The 16377-nt window shown below is 39.6% G+C and overlaps 1 protein-coding gene across 1 annotated transcript in view; it reads right to left on the reverse strand.

The window, feature by feature from the left end:
* The window catches only part of Hydin (HYDIN axonemal central pair apparatus protein), a 397410-nt gene extending 388976 nt beyond the window's left edge, over nt 1–8434 (reverse strand). Inside the window, exon 1 of the mRNA XM_074055707.1 lies at nt 8351–8434. The gene's annotated coding sequence lies outside the window, so the exon portion shown is untranslated. The remainder of the gene's footprint in view (nt 1–8350) is intronic.
* Between the last annotated feature and the right edge of the window lie 7943 nt (nt 8435–16377).

Consider the following 16377-nt stretch of genomic DNA (forward strand, 5'->3'; position numbering starts at 1 on the left):
CTCCCTACTACCTCAAGGGATAAATAGGACCCTTTAAAAAAATCAAAGACCTAAAGCACTTTCAGTCCTCAAACAAATTAGAAGACTGACTGCACAGTGTTTCAAATTAAATTGCATTACAGGCATTTTGCAATATATCAATTCCTCACTTACTCTTCTCTGCCCAATCTGAAATCCTTCCAACCATGGTTCTACAATTATCTTTGCCTCATTTCAAGCCTCACCCCCATGAAAAGACATTTGTATAAAGAACAGCCAAATGCTAGGTGTCTCTGCAGTGTTAATGAGGAAATACATTTTGGAAGAGGTCATTTGAGAGGAAGTGTTTGCCCTTAGGACAGGGATGCTTCTTTTCTCTTTAATGACAGTAACTGTGGTGGGGTTTCACATGATCTACTGCATTCTGAAATGTGCACAACCCAACTCAGTGATCTTTAACCTCTGTGGTCCAAGTCCCACTGGGACTCTGAGAAAGAAGGCTGTGGACACTATCACCTCAAAGATAAATTTAAAGGTAAAATCTGAAGGTCCATATACCCACAGTCAAGAATCACTGCACAGATCCCAAGTGCACACCAATTAAAACATCCTTTCCATTCTATCAGGCTATGTGGTTTCTTTCAAACTTGAGAATTTTCATACCCGAGAATTTTCATACTCTAAATGTTTTTTTTTGCTGCTAAAATGGACAAACATTCTCAGAACTTTCCTGGAGCCTGTGAAACTATACCTCTAGTTAATAGCAGGTAATAACTTCCCTCTGCTTGGTGATTGCAGGGATCATTCTCACACACAAGCCAAATGTATTGTTGTGCCTTCCCCAGTGTAACTAACATTGCTTCATGTACAAGTCACGAAATTTAAAAACAAGAATACCTCCCAAGTACCATTGTCTGATGGTACATGTATTTATTTTTCACATCTCTAAACGTAATATTGAATTAATCATACCCACTTTACATAAAAAGAAAAGTTAACTCTCTAGTTTAAGTAATATATTCTTCAGTTGGCATTTGCTAAACCTGAATTACTCCATCTTTGTCAACTATATAGTCAATACATCCAAATTTCATATCAGATTTACTCTGATGCTTTCAATAAATAATGTGACACACAAATTATTAAGATTAGTTACCTCTAGGAAATGAGCTTGAGAGAACAGGAGGAATAAGGAAGAAATTTTCATGTCTATGTTGCTAAGGTATTTTTTACAAGTATGTAAACTATTGTGCTAAAAATTAAGATTTAAAAAGTAACACCTTGTTTCTAATATAAGATGATCCTATAATTGGAACCTACCACCCTTCTGAAAGCAACTAAAAATACTGGTTAAAATATTTTTAAGCTTCCCAAAAGCATCAAAGAGCTAATATGACCACAAAAATTACCTGGCCAATATCTAACTGAAAACAAGAACCAAGACAGGTAAGTACACCACTGAGATGGATTTTGCTGTGAGATCATTTACTGGAAAAGAATATATTGAGCTCTGCTTATGGCTGCTTTCTGAGGCTTGGGGAAAAGGATTCAAGCCCTAGGGCCCATGCAACATGGGAAACTGACATGAGACTTCATCCCAACAGTCTGTATCTTCAAGGTGATATCAGACCAAAAATAAACCCTTCCTGTCCCATCATCTCTAGCTGAATGCAAGGGAAGTTTCTATGGCACTGAACAGAGATGAAAGATTAAAAAAAATGTACCCGAGAAGTTGTAATCACTAATAAATGAGCAGCCCAAATTCATATCACCTACGAGCTCCAAAAGCCTCCAGGTGTGATTTTACTTTAAAAGGAGCCTGGACAGGTAGTTCCCCCAGGTGCCTGGCAAAGGAAGATGCAAATTCTCTCTGGAGGGCTGCTCCTTCATCTCAGCTATCAAAGAATTTCCCATAAATAATTTTCCAAAGAAGAAAATAAGCAGCTCATAGTCAAAATGAACAAACACCCTTTCAGGGTGAAAAGGCACCCTGAAAAGAACAAGCAAACACATAGTGTAGAGAAGAAATGAAAATGATTTTTAAAACTCAATAAACAGAATTTCTCATCCTAAGAAGAATATGCTGATCGCAGTAGGCCCTTATATCCACTTCAACAACTAAGAAAAAGAAAAGGTAAATTAGAACAGTCCTATTTGTAAGGACATTGGAGAGCCTCACAATAATATCGTCTAAAAGAACTACAATTCCAGAAGGCAACTGCCCCCCCCATCCTAGGTGAATTGAGATCACTGGTTGTTTTTCTGTGGAGACTAATTCTAGGCACAGATAGAGGATCTAACTTGGCACAGACAGAGGGACTAAAACAAAACATTTTTATTAGCATATATTAGTTGTACAGGGGGTGCGTTCATTGTGACATTCCCACATATACTTACCATATACCTTGTTTAATTTTAAATCATTTTAAATTGTTTCCTTGTTCTATTTTTGTACAAGCATATAAAGCTCATCTGCCATATTCACCCTTATTACGCTCTCCGTTCCCCCTCTCCCTCCCACTAGTACCCACCCTCTAACAGGACCTGTTTTATATTTCTGTCCTTCACTTTTTAAAGTGTATATTCATTATTTAAAGGGGGTTCACCATGGTATTCCTCCTGTGAATCTATTATAATCAGATTAATTCCCTCTATTATTCTCCCTTACCTTTTCCCCCTTCTCCTATTATTCAACAGCATTCAGTGCATTTCATTATGCCATCTTCCTAACAGATGCAATGTATTTTGATATTTGTCACTCTCTATCATTCTCTTTTCCTCTCCCTCCTCCCCCTAGTCACCTTGAACAGTTCCAGTATTGAAAATATGTACTATATGCATGTATATATTATCCAATTTTTATTTGCGTATACATTTATTTTTTGTTTGCAGGTAAATGGATGGAACTAGAGCTCATGATGTTAAGCAAAGTAAGGCAGGTTCTGAAAGACGATGGTTGCATGTTTTCTCTCATAAATGGAATAGATCCAAAAGGCAGAGGAATTCTTAAGCTAAGGGAGAAGCCAACAGAATACTTGATGGTTATGAAATTGGCATGACTGACAAATATGTAAAAAACTATGGTCAAGTTTCCTGAGCAGTAGGGCAGAGTGAGAGCTCTGAGTGCTTAGAGCTCAAGATCCCAAAGAGGGAGGGACCTGCCACACACATCACTGTTCTCCCTTCAGGACATTTGGCTCAGCATCCAAAAGGAAAGGAAAAGTACTTTTAAGACTACACAGATAGAGACAGAAAGCCCTCAATCAAAAGCCTTGGGAGAACCATTCTCAAGGAAGAAGCTGAGGCTGGAAAAGTAGGTGAAATCACTAATGATCTTGCATGCGTAGGAAATAGTCCTGCTAGAGAGAGGAAACAAGTGTCCAAGTTGCTATTTGCAAATTTTTAAAAATTATTCATTTATTCACATGTGCATACATTGTTTGGGTCATTGAGAAATGACCCAAATGCTCCCCTCCCCTCCACTCCCCCCCACCCCCCCGCCTCAGTCCCAGGCAGGTCCTGTTCTGCCTTTATCACTAATTTTGTTGAAGAAAAGACACATATTTGCAAATTTTTGAAGCAACATAAAGTACAAAGTTAAAGAACTAAACTCAAAACTCTGAAGAAGGACTGGGGTTATGGTTCAAGTGATAGTGTGCCTGCCAAGCAGGTGTGAAGCCCTGAGTTCAACCCCAAAAATCTCAGCCAAAACTCTGAAGGGAAAATTAAATTGCTGTGGCATTTAAGGACTGGGGAGACAAAGACTCGCAAACCTTATAATCAAAAGCCAAAAAGGCTTACCCCTAAGGGTAAGAAAAAAACCAGGGGTGAACTCATAGGCCTAACTAAAACTGCCACTCAGTAATGACAGAAATCAAATTCCTATGTGAATTTAGATATCAGCTCTTCAGCCTATTCACCTAACATAGGAAAGGATAAACCTTCTCTGGAGAAAAATTATATTCCCATCGGTCTACTTGTCCTTTTAAATGAAATGTCTGACATACAATCAAAACCTACAGGATGAGCAGAGAAAGAACTGTGACTAATAATTAAGAAAAGGGGACACAGAAGATACAGTTACTGGAGGCAGGTCTTAAAAAACTATTTTAAGTGAGAAAACAGGAAAAGAAAGACAAAATAAATGAAAAACTGGAGAATTTCAACAGCAATATGGAATCTATGGAAAAATTCTAGAACTAAAAAAATACGGTATCTGAAATTGAGATCCTATTGGATGGGTTTAAATGTAGACTAGTCACTGGAGAAGACAAAAATATTCAAGTCAAAACAAACACATAAAAATGTCTAAGACAAGGCACAGAGGGGGAAAAAGATGAAAATAAAAGAATGATGCTTAAAAGACATGCAGGATGTAGTGAATGGTCTAACATACATATGATTGTCATTCCAGATAAAAGAGAGGGAGAATAGCACAGAAGTAGTATTCGAAAATTAATGACTAAGTTTTCCAAAACTAATCAACCCAAGGTTCAGACAACCACTAAAAGAATTATGTAAAATAGGTATAAATAGATAAATTAATAAAGGAGATAAAAGAGAATCATGAGAGATCCAAGAAGTTCCAAAAATTCCTAGGAGGATATAATCAAGTTGCATCACAGTAAAAGTATTAAAAGTGAACTCAAAAGATAAAATCCTAAAATAAACCAGAGAAAAAACATATTTGTTGCCATAAGATTGACAGTTGACTTTCCATATAAACGATGAAAACCTTAAAGTACCAAAAGGAAAGCCAGGGATGCACAGTGCTTGTCATCCACGCTAGGCAGAGAGCATCAGCAGGAAGATCACCGTCCAGGCAAGCCTGGTCATAACAGTGAGGCACACCTAATGCACGAAGCTGGGGGCATGGCTGCAGTGATAGAGTGCACTAGCAAGTACAAGGCCCCAAGTCAAGCCCCAGGACCATCAAAATGAAAAACCCTGAAAGGTAACTTGGATTTCTGTAACCAGTGAAAGTACCCTTCAGAAATGAAGGCAAAATAGTTTCTCAAACAAACAAAACCTGAAAGAATTTGTTGCCGTATCCTGAACTCTACAGCATTTTTTTTTTCGGTACTGGTGTTTGAAATCAGGGCCTACACCTTGAGCCATTCCACCAGCCCTTTTTTGAGAAGGGTTTTTTTTTTTTTTTTTTTTTTAAAATAGGGTCTCACGACTATTTGCCGGGGCTGGCTTTGAACTGTGATCCTCCTGATCTCTGCCTCCTGAGTAGCTAGGATTACAGGTGTGAGCTGCCAGTGCATGACTAAAGCAAATCTTAAATTTAAGAGAACTGAAATAACACACAGTATCTTTGCTGGCAATAATGGAATTAAATTAGATAGCAAACACAAAAGATGACTAGGAACCCCCCAAATGTTTGGAATTTAAAAACACACTTCTAAATCATTCATTAGAAGTAGAAGTTAAAAAAAAAAAACAAAACCAGAAGTGGAAGTTACAGGGGAAATTTAACTCATGTTAAAAAATTGTGGGACATAGGTAAAACAGTGCTACAGGAAAATATCTAGCACTGAAACACTTACACTAACGAGATAATAGCTTTATATCCTCTAGATCTGATGAAGGACTATATACAGACTAAAGACAAGACTAAGTGCCAAGAAGAAAGTATAAAAAGAAATACACATGTACCTCATCTTGAGACCATAGGACATTAAAGACAAAGAAAAGCCCGAAGAGAAAGGAGGTGGTGGTGGGCAGAAGACAGATTACATCAAAGTGGCAAGAGCTAGACTGACTGCCAACTTTTTAAAGACAAAAATGGAAGGAAAAAGAAAGCATTTGTTTGCTGGGTAGCCTCAGTATTAAACTAGTAAAAACAAAACAAAAATCAAAAAACGGTAAAAATACATTTCTGAAATGAAAAAATAAATGCTGAGAGAGGCAGTGTGGGGGAGGAATTGAAGTATGGAGGAGACTGGGTGTTTGTTACTATTTCTTCTTTGGCAGTACTGGAGTTGGAACTCAGGGCCTGGTACTTGCTAGGCAGGTGCTCTACTAGAGCCATGCCCAGTCCCTTCTTGCTTTTGCTTTAGTTATTACCTATTTTTAAAAATCTAAAAATGCTACTAAAACTAATAAAATGAGTTTACAAGGTTTCGTCAGACAAGGTTGATAAAGAAAAACCAGCTGTATTTATGTATGCAATGAATAACTGGAAGCCAAACGTTTAAAAAGAGCACCATGAACAATACCATCAAAAAATCATGCAAGGGGTACAGAGTTTATAAGATGCATACAAAAGCCAAATGCTAAAAACTACAAAATGCTGTTGAGATAAAGAAGACTAAATAAAAGAGTGTTGTGCTGGACAATTAACATTGCTCAGATGGCAGCTCTCTCCAGCTTACTGATCAACAAACCCAATCAAAATCGCAGCAGGAATGTTTTATAGACATCAAAAAGTTAATTCTAAAATTTACATGAAAAGTCAAAGGAATCAGAATAGTCAGATCAGTTTGGAGAAATAAGAACAAAATAAGGATTCAAACTACTTGATTTCAAAACTCACTATAAAGTTATAAAAATATATTTAAACGTGTGTATAGAGATTCTAGACAAATATTCTAGAAAATTCTAATTATATACATATATAGTTAACATATAAATATAAAGATATAAGATCCAAAATTATAATCTTACAACTCAGCAAGAAGACAACTGAAAACTAAAATAATAAAATATAGGCAAAAGATGTGGACAAAGTTCAGCACTAAAGCTCACCAAACTTCTTCAGCAGAGAGTCAGTTACAAACACATGTGGTTCAATGTCATTAATCATTAGGGAAGTGCACATTAAAACTACACTGTGATACCACTACACACCTACAAGAATGGCTAAAATTAATAAAATTATCACCTACTGGCAAGGCTGTAGAGCAAGTCAAACTCATGCTATGTTGGCATAAATGCAAAATTGTTCGATCACTTTGGAAAATAGTTTGGCGGTTTCTTGTAAAAACATTCATTTACCATATAACCTAGCAATCCTACTGCCAGATATTTATCCAACAATTAATAAAATATGCCAGTACAAAGACCTGTACATGAATTTTGTAGATTTATTTATTCATAACTACCAAGTCCTAGAAGCAAACCAAACCTCCACCATCTTATAATACATCCATCCAATGGAATAGTGTTCAGCAATAAAAAAGGAATGAACTACTGTTACATATGACAACAGGGATAGATCTCAGAAACAACATGCTAACAAAACAAGCCAGATAAAACACTTTATGTATTTTATGATTCCATTCGTAAGACATTCTGGAAAACATAGGAACAGAACTCAAGTTATTGGTTGCTGTAGACTGGAGGTAGTGGAATTATTCTAAACATTTATTGTGGTGGTATTTACATGACTTTATATTTTCAAAACCAACTCATAGAATTATACACCTAAAGATGGTGAATTTTACTGTATGTAAATTACATGTTAATAAACCTAACTTTAAAAACAGCTAAGAACATACTGGAGGAAAGTATTAATTTTAATTACATATCAATACACCATACAAAGTATCAATAAACCAGATATGTATAGTAGTACTGCAAATCAATACAGAAAGGACAACCAAGTATAAAATTGGTCAAAGACAAAGACAGGCAATTCACATAGTCAACAATCATAAACTACTAAATCTCACTAATCATGGAAATATAAATGATAATAAAGTATAACCATTATTTTCCCATCAGAGAGACATCATTTTTTTAAGACTGATAATATCAAGTGTTCATGATATGCAGGGCAAATCAGTCTCTACAATGTAACACCTCCAAGTTGTACTAATGGTGACTATGGGATTGTAACTATATTGGTATTTAAGTCAAAAGGCAGAAAAGTAACTTTTTACAGTTAGGTGATTGCCTTTGCTGAGGGTGTACTGGTCACGCATTTGATCTTCACAGTCAGTTCTGAGAAGGAAGCAGGGGAGAGGGCTGAGGAGGGGTGGGAGTGGCACCCCATTCTCCTTGTGAGGAAAGTGATCTACCCAAGGCCTCAAAAGGGACTAACTCCAAGGTAGAAGTGAGGTAACCCCAGGGTTATGTTCTTCACACAGGGCGCCTGTCCCCTGCTACTGCCCGGCTGGGGAATCCCAAGAACGATAATCCAAGGTCCCCTAACTTTAATGGGGGGTGCGAAGGTGCCAGGGGAGGGAAGGGAAGGGGTCTGAAAAGTCTAAGGAGTCTCTGGGACGGGACGTAGGGTAGGAAGTAGATCCCCTGCCCCCTGCCCTTTGACCCCAGGATCCCTGTGAGAACCTCGGACCCTGGGGCACCTGTGATCCCAGTTGTATTTCACAGCCCGCCAAGACCCCGCACCCAACTCACAGACCCTGAGCAAGTGGCCCCAGGCAGCCCGCCGGGTCCAGCGCCGCCGGCTCCCCAGCTGTTGCCATTCGTTGCCACAGCAACCGCGGGGCGCCCACAGCCCAGCAAGCCGCGCGATAATTGGAGGAGGAGAGCGTCCTTAGCGACCGCCAGGCCGCGCTGTTTGAGTGAAGGAGCTGGGTTTACAGGGATTCTCTGGAAATCAAGTACTTGTCCTGGCTCTTTAAAGGCACTGCACGCATTAGCTTATTGAACACTCGCCAATTCCAGAGGAATTAAAACCTGGGGTCCTTTGACCTTTTCAGGAGGCCCATGGACCCCCTTAAGTTATATGCAACAGTTCATGTCCATTTACCCGGAAAGGAGATCCATAACTGTAGATTGCCAAGGGAGTTATAATCAAAACCCAGGTTGATAGGTGCCCAAGATAGTCCAGAAGAATAGTTTTCATACTACATTAACCCCATCTTCCTTTCCAGAGGCCACAGACAAAGAGAGTCTTGTTCTTCCCAAACATCATTACGCTTACTTAAGTCATGCCTTGAGACCTCTCCCAAAGACTAGTGATCTTCCTTCCTTCCATCATTTATTTAATAAATATCTATGGATCAGTAATTATGGGTTAAATATTTGTTAACTGAGAGATTTTTGTAGTCACTGAACGATTGCAATGTCAATAGTTTCTCATTTCTTGGTTCTGGTATGGGAGACAACAGATGCACACACAAGATCACAGATTGTAATAATAAATGCAAAAGTGGAGCGTGTTAAGGGTGATGAGTTCTGGAGACAGAGTGGTCAGGAATAGTGTCTTGGAGGAGATGGCAAAGGAGCTGAAACATGAGAAGACACCAGTGATAAAAGAGCCAAGGACATAAAGAAGAGGCAGAGGGAGCAAAAGGTTAAAGGCAGAAATGAGCTTGGGATGTTCAAGAAAATGAAAGACAATGTGAATCCAGCAGAGAGGGCGTGAAGGACTGTGGCAAGATGCAGTCAGATGGCTCTTTGCAAAACTGGCTCCTTCTCCTTCACACTCCCTTGCTGCTCCGCCCTCTGTCACAACCTGTCCTGTCACCCTATGTATTCCTTCATAGCCTTCGTTACTTTTTATTGTCTGTGAGCTCCATGAGAACAGAGATTATGATATTTTTATCCCAGCACCTGGAATAGTAACTGACCAGGATGGACACTGAATAAGTATTTGTTGGCTGCATGGATCTTCATGCTGGGGGGAGGGGGGAGGGATACAAACTTGCCTTCAGGGAGCTGGAATGCCTGTGGGATAAATGAATAAAAAACTTTGTGGGTAAACTAATTGTGGAATTGAATAATTTAGACCATAAATGCTGTGTGAAGCCATTCAACGATTCCCTTGACAATTTTATTCTTTCAATTATGTTTTAATTCAATTTCACAAGTATTGATACCTACTATACGCCAAGCACTATGGTATAACAACTTTGCCTGTGAAACTTATGGTCTGCTGCTGAAATGTCCACCCTACCACAATTTGCCACTGGTCACTTATGGCCATTGAGCTCTTAATATATGACTAAGCCTAACTGGAATATGAAGTGCAAACCCTGGGTTTCAAAGACTTAGAGCAAAAGAAGAATGAAAAAAATATTATTAATAATTTTTAAATATGGATTTCACATTGAAATGATATTTCAGATATATTGGGTTAAGTAAGAGCTATAGTTAAAACTAATTTCACCTGTTTCTCTTTCTTCTTTTTAGTCTGGCATGGCATCTAGAAAATATTAAATTATACATGTGGCTTGCCTTGTATTTCTATTTGACAGGGCAGGTCTACTGGGAGCTCAATGCTATTTGAATAAACAAGTGAAGTCTTATTGCAATATTAAAGTAGACATTTTTGGCCTTGCCACACTAAATAGGAACATTCAAATAAAGGAAGTAGACTAAGAATTTACAATGAAAATGAGTCAGACAATCTTAAACCTGCCACACATGGAACTTATAAAAGGGCCAGGAGTAAGTGATTAGAGATTTCTCTGAAGAGAGATAGCTGTGAGTCCCTCCTCCAAATCTCCAAAAAAGGGTTTTGAGGAGACCTCTGGGTGAGTTGAAAATGTGTCAAGGGGCAGAGTGAGCTTGTGTCTGAATCCCGCCTGGAAATTCTACAGGACAAGAGAGATGAACCCACTAGTCAGCTCACAGCAGCATAAAGGAAAAAATGTTTGATTGGGAACAACACACCCTCTTCTTCATTTTGCCAAAGTGAAAATGTGTGAGTGTGGTGTGGAGCATAGATGTGGACCACTCAAGAGAGATCACACAGGTTCATTTAGATCCTTTCCAAAAGGGAAATCTGGTGGGAAAAGGAACCTCAGCAAAGGGAAGCTGAGTGCTATGGTTTGAATGTATCCACTTTAAAATTCATGTTTTCAAACTCAAGGCCAATGTGGGGTCTTTAAGGAGTGATTAGGACATGAGAACTCCTCACTAATGAATGGGATTGGGTGCCTTGTAAAGGGGTTTGAGGGGGAGAGTCCATGCCCTTCTGCCCTTCCACCTTCTGCCATGTGAATATGAAGCACTCCTCCTCTTCCGAGGATCCAGCATTCAAGGCACCACTAGCCCTCACTAGACAGTGAACTGCCAGCACCTTGATCTTGGACTTCCCAGCTCCAGATCTGTAAAAACAAATTTTTGTTCTTTGTAAATTCACAAGTCTCGGGTTATGTTGTTATAGCAGCACAAACAAAGACATTGAGGTATTGTTAGATTCCCATGGACCAAGGGAAAAAAAACAACCAGACAATAGAGAAATAAGTATGACCCATTCTTAAGGTAAGTAAAATTTACTAGTGATGAAGGTAAGTTCTCTGAAAGAACTTATGTCTCATGAGAGGACATATCACTTAACCACAGAAATACCAGACAAATAACTTTCTTACAATCTTTTCTTCTCCACTTTCCCATGTCTCAATTGCAGAATGGCCAGAAAACAGTTCTCTAGCTGGAGGGTATGAGTGTAGAGAATCAATGAACCTAAATAAGAGAGCAAGAAAGAGATGAAGAAGATGGCATGTTCCCATCCCCAACTATAGATTTTCTGCCTCACTTGGCTCTACATGAGAGAAGAGAAGCTTGTACTCAAAGAGAAAAGTTTTGACTTATCACCCTAACTGTATTGATACTGTTTTGACATCTGAGAGAGTCCCAAAAGTCTTGGCATCTGACTATGTTTACCCAGGAGCAGGGAAATAATTTTCCCCTGCAGAGAAAACTTAAAGAGAGACTAGAAAATAAAAAATTACGTTGCTTTATGAATGCAACCCACAAGTCACACATGTTTGACCTAAGGGTTGTACAATAAATATGAGACAGGCTATAAATGTGGACCAAAATGTGTTACTCTTGGGGTGCACAGTAGAAGTATATAATGTTAAAGATTGTAGGGAGGAAAGTGGGCTATCTAAAGTCACACAGTACCTTGCCTCAGTCCTAAGATAATCCCCCTCCCTAGAGGCTTGCTGAGGCTGCTGGGAGCAGCAGTCAGTAGGGATCTGCTTCTCCTTAGGGGCCCATTTATAGCTGCTGCACAATGACAGAAGCCTGATCACAGCAATGTTCTTAGCACCAGGTACACAGGCGGAAAGGCAGGCAGGAAACAAACACAAAAACAAAAAAGTCACTCAGCTAGAAATGGACATCTCACTGAAGGCTAACTATAGCATTAAAAAGTAAATCAAATTTGTGAATTATTTTTGTTAATTTACATTTCCCTTACAGCAAAGAGGGTAACAAAGGATGAAGACTTCTCCATTCTTATCCAGAGCTGCCTGGCTCCTAAGGATACTACATTTGGATTGGATAGACAACATGAGGCCAGAGCCTCGTTCTTTCTAAGTTGTGAGAGGATAATTGAGCAACAAGTAGTGTACACTGTGAATGCTGAGCCATCTTCAGACTCTGGAATGGGTAAGAAGGCAAGTTACAATGAGAGTCTCATGACGCCAAACCTACGCAGTAGGGAAGGGTTCTTGACAAGAACTTGGGAGATAAACACTGGAAATCATGGACTAATCTTTATAAAGTGTCTAGAGATCATTGTGTCCAAAACTCTTACAATAGTTGGTCAACACATGAGCCACGATTTTTCTTACTATTAGATGACTCAGGTTCTGTCACTTACTAATATGTAGAGTTTGCTACTTAACCTCTCTGTGCTGTGGTTCCCACTTTTGTACAATGGGGAGAGGGGTGCAGGCCACTACAGAGGACAATTGAAGAAAACAAAAGGTTTCCCAAAATTGAGTCTAACTCCCCTACTGTAGTGATTGGTTTGGTTGTCAACTTGATTAGATTTAAATGCACACTTCTGGATGCCTCTGTAAGAGAGTTTCCAGAGAGAATTAACTGAGGGAGAAGGACCTGTCCTCAATGTAGACAGCACCATCCAATGGGCTCGAAGCCTGGATAGAATAAAAGAGAAAAACAGATAAAGGCAGCCCAGCACTGGTCTTCTCCCTTTGCTCTGCTTCCTGGCACCCATTACGTGAACTTCTCTGCTCTTCCATGTCCTCCACGCCATGATAGGCATGACCCTCTGAAATCATGAATCAAAGTAAATCTTTTCTACCTTAAGCTGTTTCTGTCAGGTATTTGGTCACAGCAATGGTAGAACTGACTAACACACCTACTCAAAACTGTTCTGTTTTGTCATAACCAAGGCTCTTGGTTGCAAAGTAGAGAAGCTCATTTAAACTAGCAATTTAGAGAATTTGCTGAAGAATTCAACTAAATTACGGAACCTAAGCCAGCCAGACTTCCTGGGAGATTGACTTTCCTGGAAAGTCAAACCAAACAGCGCACATCTCTCTGTCTCTCTCAGGGCTCAAATGTCCCTCATTTTTGATTCTCTCTCTACATCCACTTCAATTCATATCTGTCTTTCTCTAATTTTCTATCCAAATCTTCCAAAGAGTTATACAGCCTACAACATATCCACCCTCTTATGTATATCTCTGTCTCTGAGTACAGAGGGTTGATAGTAACCCAAAAAAGATATCTCTATCTTAAATGCCAGACTCTGTGAATGTTACTTTATTTAGAGAGAGTCTGCAGATATAATTAGGTTAAGAATTTTGAGGCAAGGTCATCCTAACTTACCTTTAAGGTAGACCCAAAATCTAGTGACTTTGTAAGAGACAGAACAGGAAAAGACACAGACACAAGAAAGAGGAGGAGGCCATGTGGCTAGAAAGGCAGAGATTGGAGTTATGCAACCAAAGAAGCTAAGGAACACCAACAGCCACCAGGAGCTAGAAAAGACAAGGAAGTACTCTCCCTTGGGACTTCCAGGGGGATACCACCCCTGCTGACACCTTGACTTTGAACTTCTGGCCTCCAGAATCATGACAGAATAAATTTCTGTTGTTGTAAGCCACCCAGTTTGTGGTCATTTGGTGTGGCAGTCATGGAAAACTAATACAAGTTTTAACTCCATATAATTTGGAAGAAATCTGGTTGGTTTAGGCTGACTCAGGTGCAACACATCCCTGGTCTGTCCAATATTATCTTCTTCTAAAAAAAGACAAGGAACACCAAGTAAGAATGCTGCCAGGGCCCATTCCCATGTGGAGAGTAGTTGCTAGTCTCAAGAAAGTGGACTGAATTGGCACCCCAGAAGGCATCTACTACATTGCAGTCCTCTAGTCATTCAGATCCCACACTTCATTTTCCAAAGTTCTTTCCTTCATCTCCACATCCTGTTCATTCAACATTTGGACCACTTCTCCGTGCCACCAATTTTTCACTTCTAAATATTTTTCAAAATTTACCACTTCTTTGGTTATCTGCCTGCAAAAAACTGAAACTAGATCCATGTTTATCACCCTGTACTAGTATCAACTCAAAATGGATCAAGGACCTTAATATCAGACCCAAAACTCTGAAGTTAGTACAGGAAAGAGAAGGGAATACTCTGGAAGCAATAGGTATAGGCAAGGACTTCCTCAATAGAACTCCAGCAGCTCAGCAGCTAAAAGAAAGGATGGACAAATGGGACTACATAAAATCAAAAAGCTTCTGCACAACAAAAGAAATGGTCTCTACACTGAAGAGACCACCCACAGAGTGGGAGAAAATATTTGCCAGCTATACATCAAAGGACTGATAACCAGAATATACAGGGAGCTCAAAAAACTAAACTTCCGCAGAATCAATGAACCAATAAAGAAATAGGCAACTGAACTAAACAGAACTTTTTCAAAAGAATAAATTCAAATGGCAAAAAAACATGAAAAAATGCTCACCATCTCTGCCATAAAGGAAATGCAAATGAAAACCACACTAAAATTCCACCTCACCCCTGTTAGAATAGCTATCATCAAAAACACTACCAACAACAGGTATTGATTGGTGAGGATGTGGAGAAAAAGGAACCCTTGTACACTGATGGTGGGAATGCAAGCTTTTCCACTCTGGAAAACAATATGGAGGCGTCTTAAAAATCTAAACAAGGATCTGCCATATGATCCAGCAATCCCTCTACTAGGGACATACACAAAGGAATGTGACTCAGGTTACTCCAGAGGCACTTGTGTCGCAGGAGGTTGTTAGCTGAGATATGGCACTCTTGAGGCAATTAGCAGGAAGCAAAGTTTTATTGTGCCAGCACAGATTCAGCAGACTCATGTCCAAAGGCTGAGCCCTGAGAACAAAGGGGTCTCACCTTATATACCCTTTCAAGCAGGTTACAGAAGCAAAAACCAAGGTCTAATCCATATATGGTTATATTTAATTTTATTGGCTACTTTACCCTAGTGCTACATGACTTTCCCCTTCCTGGTGCTACATGACCTTCCTCATGTTCTGATTTCTCAGGTTTTATCTCTCTGCTATGCCATCCCTACCTCCCTGCTACTTTCTCAGGATTCAGGACTAGTCTATTTTTTTCTGATCCTCCTCCCTTCTACATTATCCCCCCTCTTTGATGCTCGGACCCATTTAGGGTCAAAGAGCATCATTTTAATTTAGAGGTTTGTATTTTTATAACATCATTACACGTAAGACCATGTGTCACCCTTTTCCCAAGCCCAGTAGTCTTCCATGTTGGTCCCCCACAAACATAGCATGAAGTGACATTTAGTGTCTGGGCTATAGACTCAGCCAGTGAGAGGAACAAGTTTTTAGCTTTGGCAGAGATGGAAAATTCATTTTTCATCTCCTTATAAAAGGAGTGAAAACCTGGTATGAGGAACTCTCATGGGTAATGGTTACTAATTTGAGGTGTATCAGACTCTCAGGGTCAAGACCCTTTTTATCTATTTTTATACTAATTACTTTTCCCCATGTTTAGTCAGATGGCTTAAGTACAGTGAAATTTACAGGGTTACAGGTGCCACAGGTATAGTTAGGGGCAGCTTTCCCTTGTGGAGGAGAGCTGCGTATTTTGTCCTTTGTTAAACCAGATCAGTAACAATAAACAGTAATTATGCATCCTGCTCAAAAGAGATAGAAGAGAGCAAATGAAAACTTTCCACCGTGAGACCAGTGAGCGGGGCATTTTCTGCCAAGCCTATGGGGAAGACTAGGGTGAGAACTACAGCAGCAGATACAGACAAGGGGTGACAATGCATTGCAGTGAAATAACTGGTGTGAAAATCAACCCATTTGTCCTGTTGGAGAGTTGACTCCTCAAGCTTTTCCTGTGCATAGACTAGTCAGCTTCCAGTGGTGACTAGTGCAGGGCTGGTGTCCTTTCCTCCTTGGTCTCCTGCTGTTTCCTGGGAAGCGGAGTCCTGCTGAGGGATGGTGCTTAGGTTCCAGAGGGTGATCCTACACGTTGAAGCTGGATCAGGGATGCAATCCCACTCGAGAGAAGCTGGCTTGTCTCGACTGTGGTGGATCCAAGGAGAAATCACTGCTACTATAACTACAGTGGGAGTAGACAAGATAACAACAAAAGAGCCCCTTGAATGGGGTTTTAATGGTTGGACATTTTAGGGTTTTTTTTAATCTAGACAGTATTTTTTTTGTGGAGTAGAATTACCTTGG

The sequence above is a fragment of the Castor canadensis genome, chromosome 15 (assembly GCF_047511655.1).
Source record: "Castor canadensis chromosome 15, mCasCan1.hap1v2, whole genome shotgun sequence".
Lineage (NCBI taxonomy): Eukaryota > Metazoa > Chordata > Mammalia > Rodentia > Castoridae > Castor > Castor canadensis.